Source organism: Notothenia rossii (assembly GCF_949606895.1).
Source record: "Notothenia rossii genome assembly, chromosome: 3".
Classification (NCBI taxonomy): domain Eukaryota; kingdom Metazoa; phylum Chordata; class Actinopteri; order Perciformes; family Nototheniidae; genus Notothenia; species Notothenia rossii.
In genome coordinates this window covers 26,057,653-26,075,184 of record NC_136901.1, presented here as the reverse complement: position 1 = coordinate 26,075,184, position 17,532 = coordinate 26,057,653, and the positions used below count along the sequence as shown (strand labels likewise).

Below are 17,532 nucleotides of genomic sequence, written 5' to 3'. Positions count from 1 at the left end.
GCAGACGCCAGCACAAGTGTTGTGTTTCTCACACCCTCGCGCAGGGAGGAACACACACACACACACACACACACACACACACACACACACACACACACACACACACACACACACACACACACACACACACACACACACACACACACACACACACACACACACACACACACACACACACACACACACACACACACACACACACACACACACAAAAGCCCTTTATATATCAGTTAGGCACATAGCTTTACAAAACGGGTGCTGACCGCAGACCAGACTACTGATGAGAACGACCTGAAAGCCCCCAGACCACAACACACTGGTCAGGACAACATACACTTTGTAGAACAGGGCTGAGTGTATTTAACTGTGTGTAAGGAGCTAATGGGAGCCGGCATCTGTGCGTGCTTGTGTGTGTGTGTCTGGGCTTGTGTTCACTGATTAATGCTTAGGCTGCAAAGTCACAAGACCCAAGTTCAATACAGTGACCGGATTATTACACGATGCAGAGATCATGAGAGGATAGGTACTGGTGGAAACATACAAATGAGAGAAAAAGAGAAGAGGGGGAGAAAGAGAGAGGGAGATCTTTTGAGCAAACTGGCAATTTAATCAGCTAAGAGTGAGGAGTGAAGATGAAAGACAGAAAAAAGACTCAGGGGAAGAGTGTGAAAGAGAGGTGAAAAGGAGACAAAGAGGTAAAAATGAACTTAGTGTTTTGTTTCTGCGCCGGTGAGCCAGCTGGCTGCAGAGCCGTCGGGGGTATTTAAATCGACCGGCTCTGACATGTACCACTGGTTTTTAAACTAAACACGTTGGGACCTTCAGGACTCTTCTTATAGGATTTCCTTTTGTTTCCTCCTTAATGACAATGATCTGAATGATTGCTGTCAGTAAGATCCCAAGCATGTACTGTATAATGATTTGATAGGAGCTCTTTCTGTCTCCTCCTTCAGAACACAATTACATATTATTCCCCAAAAAGGGGCTCTGTGTTTCAGTGCTTGTCTATTTTGGGGCATGCTACACATTCAAAAGTTTTGGAAGCCCCGTGACACAAACATTCAAGCCCTTCCACAAAGACACACACACAGACACACACAGCCCCAGCTGGAGCACAAGCTCCCTTTGTGCTGCATTCCTCACGCCTTAGCTTCAGCCTTTAGCTTAGCTCCTCTCTCAATCTGCACACACACAGCAACTTTCTCCTGCTTTTGTCTGCAGAGCGGCGGCGGTGACACAGCTGAGAGCTCGGGGATAGGAAGCTTGTCTTACCGTGGCCGGCTCGGGTTGAGCTCACAGAGAGACGCAGGGTCGGCTCGGTGGAGTACAATCCCAGAGAGGTCTGTTAGTTACAGCGTCAGCCAGCTCAGCAGATTCCCACTACCTTTCCTTTCCTCTCCTTTCCTTTCCTATCCTGTGTTCCCAGCTTTGTGTGTGCCTTGCTTTTTCCCTTTAAACTGCACAGGCTGCCTCCCCCCACCTCCTCAGCTCACCCCCCCCCCCCCACACACACACACACACACACACACACACACACACACACACACACACACACACACACACAGAGCCAGCACAGAAAACACACACTGCTCCTGAATATGACACTGTTGTCAAAAGCATGCAGAGTTGTTGTTGTTGTTATTATTATTATATATTTTGCTCTTATTCTACAGCATGTAAGGAAAATGAAGAAAGAAAAAACAAGAGACCAAAATAGAAATCCTTTGTCTTTCTTCTCTCTAAAAAATAAAAGTGTTTTGGATCCTCTTCTTTCTCTCCTCTGTCTGTGTTTCTCTTCCTCACCCTCTCTCTATATTCTGTCTCGCTTTCGCCCCACTCAGTAGTCAAACAAAGAAAGGAAAGGAACAGAGCGAGCGCACACTCACACACAAACACACACAGACACACACAACACACGTTCGCTCGCTGCTTTCTCTCTCCCTCTCTCACAGGCTCGGAGCCCAACCCCCCAGCCTGCCTCCCTCTGATTTTTTTTCACTCCTTGCCTTTCTCTAAACAGCACCTCCCCCCTTTCCTCCCCCCATCCCTCCCTCAGCCTGATCTGGCCTCGTTCTCATTCGTCTACCACCCCTCCCTCCCTTCCTCTCTCCATCCTTCCCCTCCCTACCTCTGTGTGTCAAACAGATGGGATTGGAGAGCAGAAGGAGCCTCTGTGTTCTCTCTACCTCGGTTTCTCTTCTTCATTAGTGCCATGTAGCCTGATGGAGACGTGCTTTGACCTACAGTGAGCTGTTGATTAAAAAAAACTAAACAAATCGATTCAGATAACCTTCAATTGGGGGGGGGTTTAAACTCTGCAGTGCGTTCCTGCACAGATGTGAATTTATTGCACCGACATCTTCATGCCGACAGATGTGTGAACCCAGCGATAAAGGTCTAGCATAAAAGCAGCTAACATGTGGCTCGATGAGAACAATGGCCTCCAGGTTCAGACTCCAGATCTGGTACAACATGACCACTGGGATACATGGTTTCTGTTTTCCTGCATTTAGAGACTCCTGTCAGCCTGCGTTTGGTGTTCTGATTGGATTTACTACATCTCATTTATCCTTCTAATTAAAATAATTAGATTAGATGATTGCTTTACTGCCATTTCGTTTTTGTAAACTCAGTTATGATCCTTAACGGAACAGTTCACTAACTTACAAATTGGGTCTATTTTTATAGTTTTGTCTCTCATATAAATAATATAATATGGCATTGTACTTAACACGGTAAGTTGTATCAAAACTAACAGTTTAGCCCAGCTTACAGTGCATCCGGAAAGCCCTTAACCCCCCTTAACTTGTTACAGCCTTATTTCTAAATGGATTAATTCATTTTTGTTCACAATATCCCACACACAATACCCCTGAGAAAGCGAAAACGTTTTTAAAGAATTTTTTGAAAAGGTGTTAAAAATAATTAAATGAAATATCACATGTACATAAGTATTCACACCCTTTGCTTTGACACTGAGAATTGAGCTCAAGTGCATCCCGTTTCCACTGATCATCCTTGAGATGTTTCTATTACTTGACTGGAGTCCACTTGTGGTAAATTACATTGATTGGACATGACTAAGAAGATAACACACCTGTCTATTTGAGGTCCAACCGTTGACAGTGCACATCAGAGCACAAACCAAGTCATGAGGTCCAAGGAATTGACTGTAGACCTCAGAGACAGGATTGTATCAAGGCACAGATCTGGGGAAGGGTACAGAAAAATGTCTGCAGCATTGAAGGTCCCAACGAGCACATTGGTCTCCATTATATCCTCTTCCTAGAGCTTGCTGCCCAAACCAAACTGAGCATTGGGGGAGAAGGGCCTTGGTCAGAGAGGTGACCAAGAACCCGATGGTGACTCTGATAGAGCTCCAGTGTTCCTCTGTGGAGATGGGAGAACCTTGCAGAAGTCAACCATCTGTGCAGCACTCCACCAATCAGGCCTTTATGGAAGAGTGGCCAGAGGGAAGCCAAAGGCACATGAAAGCCCACATGGAGCACCTAAGGCGCATTTCCACTACAGCACAGAGCGCGGTTTAAGCGTGCCGTGCCCGGCCCGGTTTTGGTTGCGTTTCCACTAGGCGTAGTTCCGGCTAGCGGGTACTTTTTCACAGTTTCTCTGGCTCTCCAAAATCGAGGTTCTTTCCGGACCAACAACCGGGCTGAGTATGCTAAACTAGTGAGAGAATCGCTGGCAACTACAACAAGATGAACATATTTGACCGTGATTTAATTGTAATACACGTTTCAAAATGATGCCGAAGTAACAAAATACTGATACCGTTTAGTAAAAACCATGAATTAATGCTTTGACAAGTCTGCAGACAGACGGCAGGAGAAAAACCTTTTAAAATGCGTGTTTTCGGAATGGAGATCGGCTAAGCTAACGTTGTATATGCTCCGACCGTCCACACTCACAACAACGGCCTACAGACAGAAATAAACCAGCGACTGTATTCGCCATGACACAGACAGTATGTGGTTTGTACTTGTTTAACTTTTGTCTAGTTTCTGAACAGATATGAGGAGCTGTGAGCTCTGAGGGCTAATGTCGGTTTTTTGTTTCGCATTGAAGATGGTGTCACGGCTCTGCCTACACTGCGTTACTATAGTTACTACCCCAGTTCCTAAACTGTAATGGAAACGCAGCATAAAGTGAGCCTGGCCTACCAAGGCCTAACTATACCGTACTAAGCCGTGCGAGGCCCTGCAGTGGAAATGCGCCACTAGAGGACTCTCACACCATGAGAAACCAAATTGTCTGGTTTGATGAAACCAAAATGGATCTCTTTGGCCTGAGTGCCAAGCATCATGTCTGGAGGAAACCAGGCACCGCTCATCACCTGGCCAACACCATCCCTACAGTGAAGCATGGTGGTGGCAGCATCATGCTGTGGGGATGTTTTTCAGCAGCAGGAACTGGGAGACTAGTCAGGATCAAGGGAAAGATGAATGCAGCAATGTACAGAGAGATCCTTGATGAAAACCTGCTCCAGAGTGCTCTGGACCTCAGACTGGGGCAAAGGTTCATCTTTAAACAGGACAACGAACCTAAGCACACAGCCACAATAACAAAGGAGTGGCTTCAGGATAAGTCTGTGAATGTCCTTGAGTGGCCCAGCCAGAGCCCAGACTTTACCCCAATTGAACATCTCTGGAGAGATCTGAAAATGGCTGTGCATTGACGCTCCCCATCCAACCTGATGGAGCTTGACACAATCTGCAAAGAAGAATGGGAGAAACTGCCCAAAGATAGGTGTGCCAAGCTTGTAGCATCATACTCAAGAAGACGTTAGGCTGTAATTGCTGCCAAAGGTGTTTCAACAACGTATTGGGGTGTGAATGCTTGTGTTTATGTGATATTTGAGTGTTTTATTTTTTATTCATTTAGAAAAAATATTTTAAAACTTTTTCCACTTGGTCATTATGGGCTATTGTGTCTTGAATGTAAAAAAAAAAGAAGAATTTAATCCATTTTAAAATATGGCTGTAACATAACAAAATGTGGAAAAAGTGAAGGGGTATGAATACTTTCCGGATGCACTGTATATAGAGCTCTTGATTTGTAAGTAAAAACCAGAAGTGAGTGCACAACAAAGATGGTAATAATTTCTCATGGCACAGAAAAAATACAAGTACGGTAGGTCAAAGTCGAACCAGGAAGTTGATCTGATAACTGAACGTTTACAACGGACAAATCTTTTTCTCTTCCAAATAGATCAGGCTGACCTGGGAGTTTGTTTAAAACCTCTGCTCGTTTGATGGCTCGTGTTTCTTCCTTTCAGTTTTGCCTCTTTTTATTTGCAATAAGAATGATAGCCAGTGCTACACAATTATATTTCTGTGTTGTTCTCTAAGAGATTGAAAGTCGGTGCTTTCAGCATTGCATTATAGATTTGTTCCCCCCTCTTCCACTATTTCATTAGTGTGTGATTTCTAGTTTGTTTCCTCAAGGAAATCTCTTGACTGGTTGAACAGAGCAAAACTTTCCAGATCAATATTACTTAATGTGCATTTGATAAGTCTGACAAATGAACAGACATGAATGCTTTCTACCACTTTGGATTGAATGTGTTGATACAAAAGGTACTGCATTCACAGTGAGCAAATAAACTCTGGTCTCTGCTGTGCTTTCAGGATAGGACAAGTAGTGCCCACTTGTTGGCCTGTTACACTCACACTAAAAAATGCATGCTTCATGTTCCCTTTTTTTCATTGGAAGATGTTTCCTATAGATCACATTCATACACACTCACATCTATGCACACAAAAACACACATACTCTTGAGTGCCGGCTACATGCAGGAAGATAGAGTGGAGAGAAATAGTACAGTTGGAAAGTCGGGGAAGAGGGTGGGAAAGGGGAGAACGGGTGGTGTGGGGTGAAGGTATGGAAAATACAGCATGGAGCCGCTGCACTCTCTGACCAGGGCATAGGCTGGAGGAAATATAGGAACTACTACTGCACTCAGTGACTCTTATAGACCCCCCTCCCTTCCCCCTCTCTCTCCATAAAGAAGCCGGGGCACCAGGAGACACAGCTTCAGAAAGCATGACCAGAATAAAAAAGTAACAGAATACTAAAACAAAAACAGTGAGGGCCAAACTGAGTTTTATTACAAATGTGCCAGTTGTTCAATGCATCTGCGAGGTTAACTTCATGAGAGCTCCTGCTGTAAAACACGCACGCTGTTTAAAGCTGTTTGAAGGGAAGACATTTCATCAGAGAACAGCTGCCAACAACTAACAACTAAGTTTCACAATTGACCAACAAAAAAAGTTAATTATTGATTTGATAAAACAATTAAAATGCATAGAATAACTGTGCATCATAACAGACTACAGAAGAGCCACTATTCTAGCCAATACAATGATAGAACCTGCAAACAGAAGCCAAGATTCACCTAGATAAATGCTTCTTTACCGAACATCACTGGGCATCAACAATATTTGCTCCAGGTAAAGTTAAAATGTTCAGCCTCACTTTGCAAATAACTACTCAACACAAACTAACTGCTCCCCTAGAGCATACATAGCAACCAGCAGTTTGAGTTGATTCATGTTTCATTGCTAGTGTACCGTCGTGGGCTCTGGGTGTGCTGTAATTAAGCCTCACAACACAATAACAAGTGAACCAGCACGTACACAGAGAAACAATCTATTTCTTAACTAATCTGTTTGACTCTCATAGGGCTTTCACACCAACGCGATTCCCGTTCTAGCTCCGTGCAAGAGCTTTTCTTGTTCGGAACCGGGTTTTCTTTTCAGCCCCCGTTTTGATCACACCGCCCAGAGCCCGACTGGTGCTGACACTGCTGCGTCATGACGTCACCGTTTACGTCGCAAATGTTCTCCCCAACGGCGTTACGGCGCTCACTACAACAACAGCAATGGGGGACTGCGTCGGGTCGATGATCGTATAGAGAGGCGAAGTCCCTCCCTTTCCGGGGGACCTCCATGGGACCTTATTTCGAAAAAAGTATGTATTGAAGTCAATGGAGAGAGAGAGATTATCTTTTGATTCTGTTTGAATTGTGCCACGAATTACACATAATGTTTGTCAATTTAAAAGATAATTTTGCAAAAATGTGTCGTAAAAATGTGAAGTAACACTTTTTTTTGTGTGAAACCGCTCAATGAACTACATCTCCCGTCTCGCACCACACACCAAGACAGCCGTCACGTTGGCACATTTCACTTCTTTCTTTCAGAATGAGGCGAAAAGTAGTAAAAGAGGTGAAAATCACTCCAAGTCTGGGCATGTTGAGAGCTGTACATACACACAAGGGGAGTTAGTCGGTTCCGTAAGAGCCAGCATGCGGGACCGGGAGTCTGGGATTTGTAGTCTGTCTTGTTGCGTATTTTTCATAGTCTTATATTTCAACAATTTTACGACAAACTGTGACTTTTTTTACATGGAAATGATTTTTTAAGATTGACAAACATCATATGTGTAATTCGTGGCACAATTCAAACGGGGTCGAAAGATAATCTTTCTCTCTCCATTGACTTCAATACATAATATTTCCGAAATAAGGTCCCATGGGTCAGAAGTAGATGGGCGGGACTTCGCCTCTCTATTGCTTTTAATCATACGAAGCCAGATTAAATTAAATAACGACTTCCCCAACCTTATACTTTTCTCCAGAGTGCCATGGTTCATTGTTTATTAATGTGTTTCAGCGGCATTTACCGACCGCTGTAAAGTATTCACTGTCTGACTGTCACACAAGCAGCTGATACATATCCCCAATTCCCCAAAGGTGAATGTGTTTCAACGCTGTTATTAAAGTTTCTCTGGTATGAAATGGGTGATGTTAGCATAGCAACCGAAGCTAAACTGACTATCTTGACTACTTTGTTGTTGCTATCCTATTGTGGAATAAGCCGTTTTCTACAGGCACATTTTACCGGCGTATTTTTCATTATGATTCTACTTGTGATAGCCGGACATGACAACCTCTGCAGCCCAAGTATTGATTCCATCCGATAGCTGCTATAATACAAAACAAAACGTCTGCCTGCTCTCCACAATGATCAATAACAGCGAACGGATGGTCAAAGTAAGGTACAAATAAACAGAATGACACAAAGCCTGGTTAGTGTTGCCTTACTTTATAAAGTGTTCTTTTTTTAAACAAGTGTGTGGTTGCGTTCTAGTCACTTTGCTTGTTTTTGTACTTCTATTTGCCGTACTCACTTTTAACTGTTAGCTCAGGTTAATCTCGCCCCCCTCCAACGTAAGCGTGACGTATGCGGTTCTTGCTTCTAAACCGAAACATTTTTGGTGCTTGAAACGAACCAGATTCCGGAGCTTAGAGGTGGCTCCGCTGCGGTGTGAACAGGAAAAAACTGTGCTTTTCAGGCTCTAGCTCCGAACCGGCCCTGGAACTGTATTGGTGTGAAAGCCCCATCAGAGGTGAGCAACATTTTCATTATTTTCTTTTTAATGATTCAAACCACTGTCAGGTTGAACTTATTTTTACATTTATCACATTTACACTAATATGTTTTCTCATTATTTGGCAATTACTCTCCTGTCGCTTTTAACAGGTGCTAATTGTTTAATGACAGAAGTCGTGCTCTGTATGAAGCTGTGCATTAATGTTACTTTACCCCGAAACAAACCTAAAGACTGAGTCTTCAAATAAGAGTCCTACAATTTATCTGGTTAAATGAGGGCAAGGGAAACCAGGTGAGTCGATGCCAGAGAGCAAGGAGCAGAGGAGAAGCCATCCAGGGAGGGAGGAGGAGAGAAAGCTAGTCAATATGGTGGCACGTTACATAATTCTCTCGCTGTATTGATTTATCGCCTTGCTGATTTGGCCCCTAGCCAGTATGCAATAGCATTTTAATATTTGAGCTGGAGCCCAGGTGGAGAGAGAGAGGAAGAGAGAGAGATAGAGAGAGAGAGGGAGGGAGGGAGAGATGGTGAGGGCAGATAGATGGCGACTGATAGGACAGTGAAAAAGAGGTAGAAGCAGGTTTAGTAATAGCTGGGAATTTTGGGATGCAGCCAAAATGTCACCAATAAAGAAAGCAGAGAAAGAGGAAACAGCGCTGGATAATGAGAGGAGACAGAAGGAAACAAAGCGTTAAGGAGAGCGTTTAATTGAGCGAGATGGAAATAGCGGAGATTTCAGTTAGAGGAAACAAGTGTGAGCGGGGATGAAGAGATAGTGACAGATCGAGGGAAGGCGGGACACAAAGAATGTGTGTCAGGGAGTGCACCGCAGGTCACCCTTGTTGCTCTGATCAGCCCTGTTATATAAGAGCCTGCAGCACTGGGCAGAACAGCCGACACAGTACAGGACAGACTGGGTTTACTGCACACAGTATTTCTTCAAACACGAGCACACAAAGTGCCTGTGGCCACATGCTGGATATAAACTTCAGGTTGCTCTAAAAGTGAGTGCACACTGGCTGGTTACATTGGAAAATACGATATTTCTCCGAGCTTTATATCTTTCTGAAACTGACAAGCAGGCACATTCCACACAGCTATTGGTCAGGTGGTGAGGCTCTCTTTTTTCATTCTTCACACAACTATTTCTGCCACTTTTCATATCAATTTAGTTGCCAGCATTGTGAACCCGGAAATGCCCGGAGTAGCCCAAAGTGTTATGTTAGAAATGTATGGATCCCCAGCACGTAGAAACTGCTGGATGCAAATTGCATATGTTGTTCATTGTCCTCTTAAACTTCAAAATTGACCCAGTAAATCATCACATTTTGGGTCGAACCAAATATAGCCACTTTCTGGTTAAAACTGCCGTTTTTGATCTTGAATATTAAATGGATTCAGCATCCTCAAGAACACCCAAAACTCATGCTAATTAACGCAACTCATTTTTTATGTGCAAATTGCCCAAAATATGCAAGTTAGCATCCGGCAGCTCAAAGTGCTGGGGACACATACTATACATTTCTAACTTAACACTTTGGGGTACTCCGGGCATTTCCGGGTTCACAATAGGACTCTATGAGCTTGCGAACATGCACCACTGAGAGCCACATCATGCATTCACATAGAAATGAATAGTCTACCTGATCTTCAGATACTAAACAAGGTGAACTACGACCATAGTCACACTGTTCACTGATAGTACTGTTCTTCATGATTCCCTTCATGGAGGAGCATCAGGGTCTCTTGCTCCTGCTCCAACCCCTCTTTCCCCTCTGGCACTTCCTCCTTGTAGTGACATCTCTCTTTCATTACATCTCTCTCTCCATTTCTGGATGAACTACTGACGGATGAGGGGAAGGAAGTGGAGATAAAGGCAGAAAACTAGATTAATGGGCTGAATGGAACAGAGAGGGAGAAGATGGAGAAGAGAAAAAGTGGAGAGAGGCTGAGCGAGAACAGGCTTTCCTTGTGCTACTGTGAATAATTTACTTTATTCCCCACTCTCTCCCTCGTTTAAAATATATATTCAAGATATATTCAACTGGGGGGTGTGAGCTGATTAATTGCCAATTAATGTTTAACGAGGTACAGCTGTGTTCAATTAACACTAGTTTAGGCACCCCCCCTCCCGCCACCCCACCCCACCCCACCTCTTTCTCTCCCTTCATCAAATATCCTACCCTCTTCTTCCCCCTTCTGCTGTTGTTTCCTCACTTCAACAAGTCTTACTCGAGACAGATGAGAGAAAAAGAGAGGTTGATGCGTTGGAATTAAGAAGCTGACGGGACTGCAATTTCTGATCACTTATCTTTGGATGCCACTTCCACGTGTTGTCGATCAAAGACGTCTCTACGTATGACTTTGTACTGTCATACATATTTTTAGTGTAGTGTGGGTTTTTCATTTCCCACGTAGAAGCTACTTCCCCACAGGAAGTTGGCTCAGTCAGTCAGGCGGTGTAATGCACAGAGACAGACCACACATAACTCTCACCTGGGAGGTATGATTATGGATATGGATTTCGGGAAAACGAGATGGTGCATCTCAAGGGGTTTATCCCAATGAATAAAATGTCTATATATGGATACCAATAATATCTTTATCTGTAGCGATGCACTGACGTTTCCATGTGGATTTAGAGCACATTTGAGCATTAAAGGAAATAGGAAAGTTTCTTATTTGCCAAAGGTTAAAGAGAAAGGAGTGTACAAGTCACACAGGCGGGTTAGTACCACACAAGTAACGAAAAGACCATGGGTGATCTCAATGTTGAGGAGGCTTACTTGGTAGCACATGTACCTCCAAGTGAGTTCCTTAAGATGCGAGGAAAGAATACCGTCTAGCCTCGGAAAACGAAGAATGGAACAGGCGAGCAAGTGTGCAGGTGTGCGTCGTATGAGAGGCCATGCCTTGCATTTTTCGCCAAAGATTTGGGAAACTGGTCCATGCGCAAAGCATTGTGGGGATTTTAAAACCATGGAGTCTACACATGTGCAGCCTCGAAATTTCCCGCAACGAAGTACGCCGGGCTTGGTAGAATTCCAAGTATCCTGGACATTGGAACAGTCCTTCGGCGGCACTCGATGACGTAGTATGCTTGAAATAGTGGCTCTGGAGCAGCTTCCCTTGACATTGAGAAACACCCAGTGTTTCCCTGTTCCAACTCGTTATGCTAAGCTAAGGTAACCAGCTGCTGGCGGATGCTTTATATTAACTGCAGATATATGAGGGAGGTATTGATCTTCTAATCTAACTCTCGGCTTAAGATAATAATGCTATTACAGTAAAGTTATTCAACGGGTTGGTGGATTGGAACGATATCATGCCCAAGAAAACCCAATGCTGTTGTTGAAAGACTTTTTCATGGACATTTGACATGAGGAGGCCTATTTTTATTCACTTCAAACCGACAGATGGAAAACACCTAATTTGCATACAACATTTTTTGCAATATTTCACAGGTTTACATAAAATTCATTTGACAGTTGGACTTAAACATAGCTAGATTTGAGAGAGAGGGAAGTCTGGCCGGTAAAAAAATAAAATCAAACTACACTTTTTGGGCAGGGAACACAGAGTCCCTGCTGGCAGTACATTTGACCATCATGACCAGCAGAAAGCTGACAAGCACACACACAAGAACAAACACATACACACACACACACACACACACACACACACACACACACACACACACACACACACACACACACACACACACACACACACTACACACACACACACACACACGCAAGCAGCCAAGCACACAACGGCAACCTGTAATAAACTCAGACTGGACACACATCACCCTTCTTCCTACATTTGGGATAAAATAGTACCAATTTCTATAAAAAAAAATCCATAAACTGCAAAAAATAGATTTAAAAAAGAAATCTCCACAACTGTATATTCTGTGTCTTATATTTCATTTGATCTAAGCGACTGAGTTTGAATTTTTATTTTATTTTCCTTCCTGTCAAATATTGCTTTTTTACCGACAAACATCCCTCTGATGCCTTTACTAGAGCGATCAGGTGTAGTTTGGTATTGGTGTGCTTAATGTGTGCAATCCTTTTCTGTGTCATTTGAAGCTGCCAACACAGATTTGTCCCTAGAGTAGCTTTAAAAATGCAACATCACATGACACACATTTCATCAGTTCCACGCTCGAGCCATAGTGTATATTATGATGTGCGATGGTTTCAGCGCAGACTGCCGGTGAACCCACTGACACAGACATTTGAATTCTCCACCATGCCTCCATTTACCCTCCACCCCCTGCAAGCAGAGACCCACAGGGCTTCCTTCCTCTCATCTTCCCTTTTCTTCATCCTTCCTTATCTCTTTCTTCCTACTGCTCATCTGATCCATCATCTGCTTGGAGCCTCTCGCCCCTCCCTAAAGCGATTTCTATCTATGCCCGTCTCTGTCCAGGAAAATCATCAAAATCAGTTGGTGTCAATTCAGATTTGTGTGCGTACATTGTCTCCATTGTGGGAACGAGATCGTAGAACCTGTCTGACCTGACTAGTTTGTGATAACTACACAAAAAACACACATAAACACAATGAGATCATGTCATATGTAAACATGATGTTGGGGAGATGAGGAGACAGAGAGCAATAAGAGAGTATAGCATCTGTCTGGTGGAGTGAAAGTGTGTGTGGCCATGTGTGGCTGCCGCTGTGTTTGTACTGTATGTATGTCTGTCGGTCCCTTTTTTCCCATTTTGGCTTTCATCACAATCTGATACCTCCACCCATCTGTTCACAAAGGAGAGAGGGAGAAAAGAAGGTGGGAGCGTGCAGAGTTGGCTATCACTCTTCATCCCTCCTCTTCCTCTTTATCCGCTATCTTTCTTTGTCCTCTACCTCTCTGCCAGTCTCCCTCTCTCTCTTCCTCCTGCATGTCTCTCCACTCCTCTCCTCCTTTCATCTTCAGATACAGGCTCAGCTTCCTCTAAAGACCCAGCAGGTGTGTGGTGTGTCTAATTGCGCACAAGTGTGTGTGTGAGTGTGCAAAATGTGTTTAAAGTCTTGCGCATGAGAGCTTTTTCTATCAAGTCACATTGTGCGTTTTCTATATGTGTGTTAGCTGTGTGTATGTGTGTTGGAGATATCTTGTTTCCTCTCGGGAGTCCAGACCCATTTCCACTGTCTGCTGTAGCAAACCAACCCAGCAGTACATCAATAATCTATTAGGGTAGGACTGCACGCACGCACACACACACACACACACACACACACACACACACACACACACACACACACACACACACACACACACACACACACACACACACACACACACACACACACACACACACACACACACACACACACACACACACACACACACACACACACACACACACACACACACACACACACACACACACACACACACACACACACACACACACACACACACACACACACACACACACACACACACACAATCCTCCTACCTGCCACTGCTGAGTGCACTCTGGGTGTGTACTGCCTGTTTCCTGTACCTGAAAAGCAAGCATGACACCAATATAAGAATTGATATATACTTCAAACTGTTTCTACATGGTCTTTTCTTTGTTAACAGGGTTATAAAAACTTCCTTCGACACAAGAACGTTCACAAGATTTTGGCTATATCCTGTAACAAAGAACTACAGTTAATTGCTACACATTTTCAGTAAAATGTAAGTAATGCCTGATTTAACCTTAGGCATATCTAAAATAAAACACAGAAACACGGAAAGACAACACAGTGTAAATATGGATCAACTAAGACAAGATGGCACAATAGCTGAAACTATATAGAAGCATTACAAATAGACCGATCTGATGTAATTCTCCTTGTACATGTGAAAACTGACACACAAACGTAAACAAAGATTCTAACAGAAACCAATGTACTGAACGAGTGATTACATCTATCAGACCAGAACATACACCCACTGTCCCATATCGTCCTATCCAAAGAGCACACACAGGCATGGAGAAATTGTGATGGACACTCACAAATGCCCACACACAAACAACACACGGCCAGACAAAACACATAAACATGATACTAGCGTGATGTAAGAAGGCGCAATATCAGACATCACCGTAATTAAAGCTAAAGCTTGTTTATCAACCAGTTAAGTAGGACAGGATGAGCTAAGCCCCAAAGAGGCAGCTTGTTTACAATAACACACTCATTTTAGTCATGTACGGATCAACAAGGTTTTGTGCCATATACAAGGGGGTCAGAGGAAGTCCAGGGGTATTGTGGGAATGTTAAATTATAAATGTCAACACACTTATTATGTTAACTAGTCTGGTTCTAATTTGATGTCAATAAGTAAACCATTACTTGCTGTTGCACCATCATTTTGTATGGACACAAATGAGACGATACGATAATACTTTAATGGTCAGATCAAGTCGGAAATTTGACTTGCATCACAGCAGCTCCATTTGTAACATCAACATGGACAAATATCAAGACACAATACATGCGATCACTGAGAGAAACTTGCTCAAAGATCCTTTAGCGTGCATTTGATCTTGGATTTCAGGAGACAGGATTGGATGACAATATCATAGAATATTGGAGATAAAGAACGGCAGGTTACTTTTACTGATAATCAGTAGGTTAGGCTAACTGAAGGCTAATGGGACCTAATTATGACAAGTTAACAGGACTACAGCAGGCTAGTGCTACTCGACTTCAAATGTAATAATGATATTAGGAGAATTATTTTTAAATATTTTTTACACCTTAGGGTCTAATTAGTAGACAACACATGCACACAAAAAATAAAATATCAAGCACATGCCATTGTTGTGGAACCTTGGCTGCATACATTTGAGTTGTTTTAAACAAAAAGTATTTTCTTTTTTTAAATCTGGGTGTTCACCATGGACCTATTTATCTGAATGTATAGGTTTCAGCAGGACGAGAATGCAGGCCAGCATAATATACTGTAAATGTCTGAGAGAAGAGTCAACACATCGTGTTTTGGCTGATGTCTTGTTTAGTTAATTTATCACCTTATTTGCAAAACTGAAATTGGTCATGCTGTCACAAATATAAACCTCAAAGCCTTAAACCCGAGCAATCATTTCAGGTAAATCCTTAAATATTCCATCATCTACCATTTTCCTCTTTGGATAATCCCTGGATTCCTGCCTTTTGGAATTCCTCCACAGATTATCCCTTTCCTTAAACCACTCCAGAACCAAGGAGAGGGGGAGGAGGGGGAGAAGAGGATGAGGATGGAGAGGGGGGAGGAGATGAGTCTTGTTTTTGGAAGTTGGGAGTCTGTGAATCTTGCAGGGCTTGCAGTTCCCCCTGCGGACACGTTTTGTTCAGTCGAGGAATGCGCTCGCTCAATCTCTCATCAACCCCCCCCCCCCCATCTCCTTCTTCCCTTTTTCCTTCTCCTTCTTTTGGGAACAGAGGCATGTAGGTAGACACCAACAGCCAGGCTTGCTTACAACACTCCCATGATCTGCCTGACAACAGCCTGGGGGCCCACACATACACACAGTCACAACAGAAAAGGGACCAAAGAGATGCCCCAGGAGGGAGCCTTGAGGCACTCCAACCTGGTGACAAAGCAGTAGCAGCTTCCCTCCAGGCCCGGCCCACAAGCCTGACTAACCACAGGTTGAAAACAGCTCCACTCCTGTTTGCCGACTGCCTTTGTTTGGCAGAAAACAATAACTAGCCCCCCGCTCTCTAATTTACAGGGGAGTTGGATCATTCCTCTGAGTGGAATGTACAGTGGGAGCAGCTTGCATTTCATGACGGGGTGGAGAGATCCACGATGAGGGGGGCTGGTTATCCGGCCGGAGAGGGGGCTGCGTTAAGGGAAGGGTGAGTGAGTTCAGCTGCTATTTATAGATGCCATGTCATTTTAAACTCGTGGTCTGTTCCTGTACTATGGTCAAGGAATGAAACACCAGCAGGGATACGTGGCCCCACAATGTACTCATAAATCTGTGTGACGAAGTACAGAATCTGCAAAGTGGCCCTTTAATAAAGCTTTTAATGACCAAAGCTGCAGCACTCACCCTATGCACACAGAGATATCCACTTTCAAACAATGAGCAATGCAAACGCAGGAAAAGCATATTGTGCAAGACAAATACAGAAATCCAAATCTACAGCAAATATAAATCCTGAAAAACACACTTTAGATTGTGAGGACAAATCCTATATATAACAAATAGAGTATTCAAACTAGGGCTGCACGATATTGAAAAAAACTGACATTGCGATATTCTCTTTCCCTGCGATATATATTGCGGTTTTCTTAACTATATTTAACCGGATGAAGGATTTTAGTCACGGACGTCTGGATCTTAACTGGTTGACTCATCATACCTTAAGTCATGATCTAACATGTCATGATACATGTTGCTTACCCTCAAATAAGGGAGTTCATCTGTGAATGAAGAAGAGAAGAACCTTTTTGTATCCAAAATAGTTCCAGATGGCAGATGTTGCTTTTCTTTTTGGAACTAAATCTTCATTCTCGCCGGTATTGTCCTCCTGTGCCTCGCTCATTTTTTACCGGTGTTTTGGTGGTCAGCAAACTAGCGGGGCGGGGCCTGCTGTGATCTGATCGAGAATGATTGTGATTGGTGGTTTGCTGTGCATGCAGAGCCTGCACGTCACTCACTCAAGTACCCCTGACATGAGAGCCGCGTACGTTTTCCTTTTCTAGCAAGCAGCAAAATAATTGTAACATGACGTGTTTGAGTTAATTTACCTACTTAATATTGAACGTAATAATAAATAAATAATAATAATAAAATTGCACCTCCCTGCGATGTGAATGTCGCGCATGCGCATATCGCCGTTATCGCCATGACACGATTCATCGTTCAGCCCTAATTCAAACAGTTACACAATAACTCCGCCCAATCAATCCATTGTCACCCTACCTAACCTGCAGGACATGGCAATAACGGACCGAGCGGTGAGGAAGACGTACAAACGAGAAGGAAAGGAATCCAAGATCAGGTTTTTTTTCAGTGAGCCAGTGAAAAGCCTGGTAAGAAAGGGAATGGGAGAAGGAGAAGAAAGTGGGAAATATAGAGAACATATGGTGTATGGGGACCTAGTT

General features: G+C 43.5%; 1 protein-coding gene across 2 annotated transcripts in view; it reads right to left on the bottom strand.

The window, feature by feature from the left end:
• The window catches only part of kdm6ba (lysine (K)-specific demethylase 6B, a), a 93,986-nt gene that overhangs the window by 46,607 nt on the left and 29,847 nt on the right, over positions 1-17,532 (bottom strand). For both annotated transcript variants that reach the window (XM_079672714.1, XM_079672715.1), the window contains exon 4: positions 13,883-13,930. The gene's annotated coding sequence lies outside the window, so the exon portion shown is untranslated. The remainder of the gene's footprint in view (positions 1-13,882; positions 13,931-17,532) is intronic.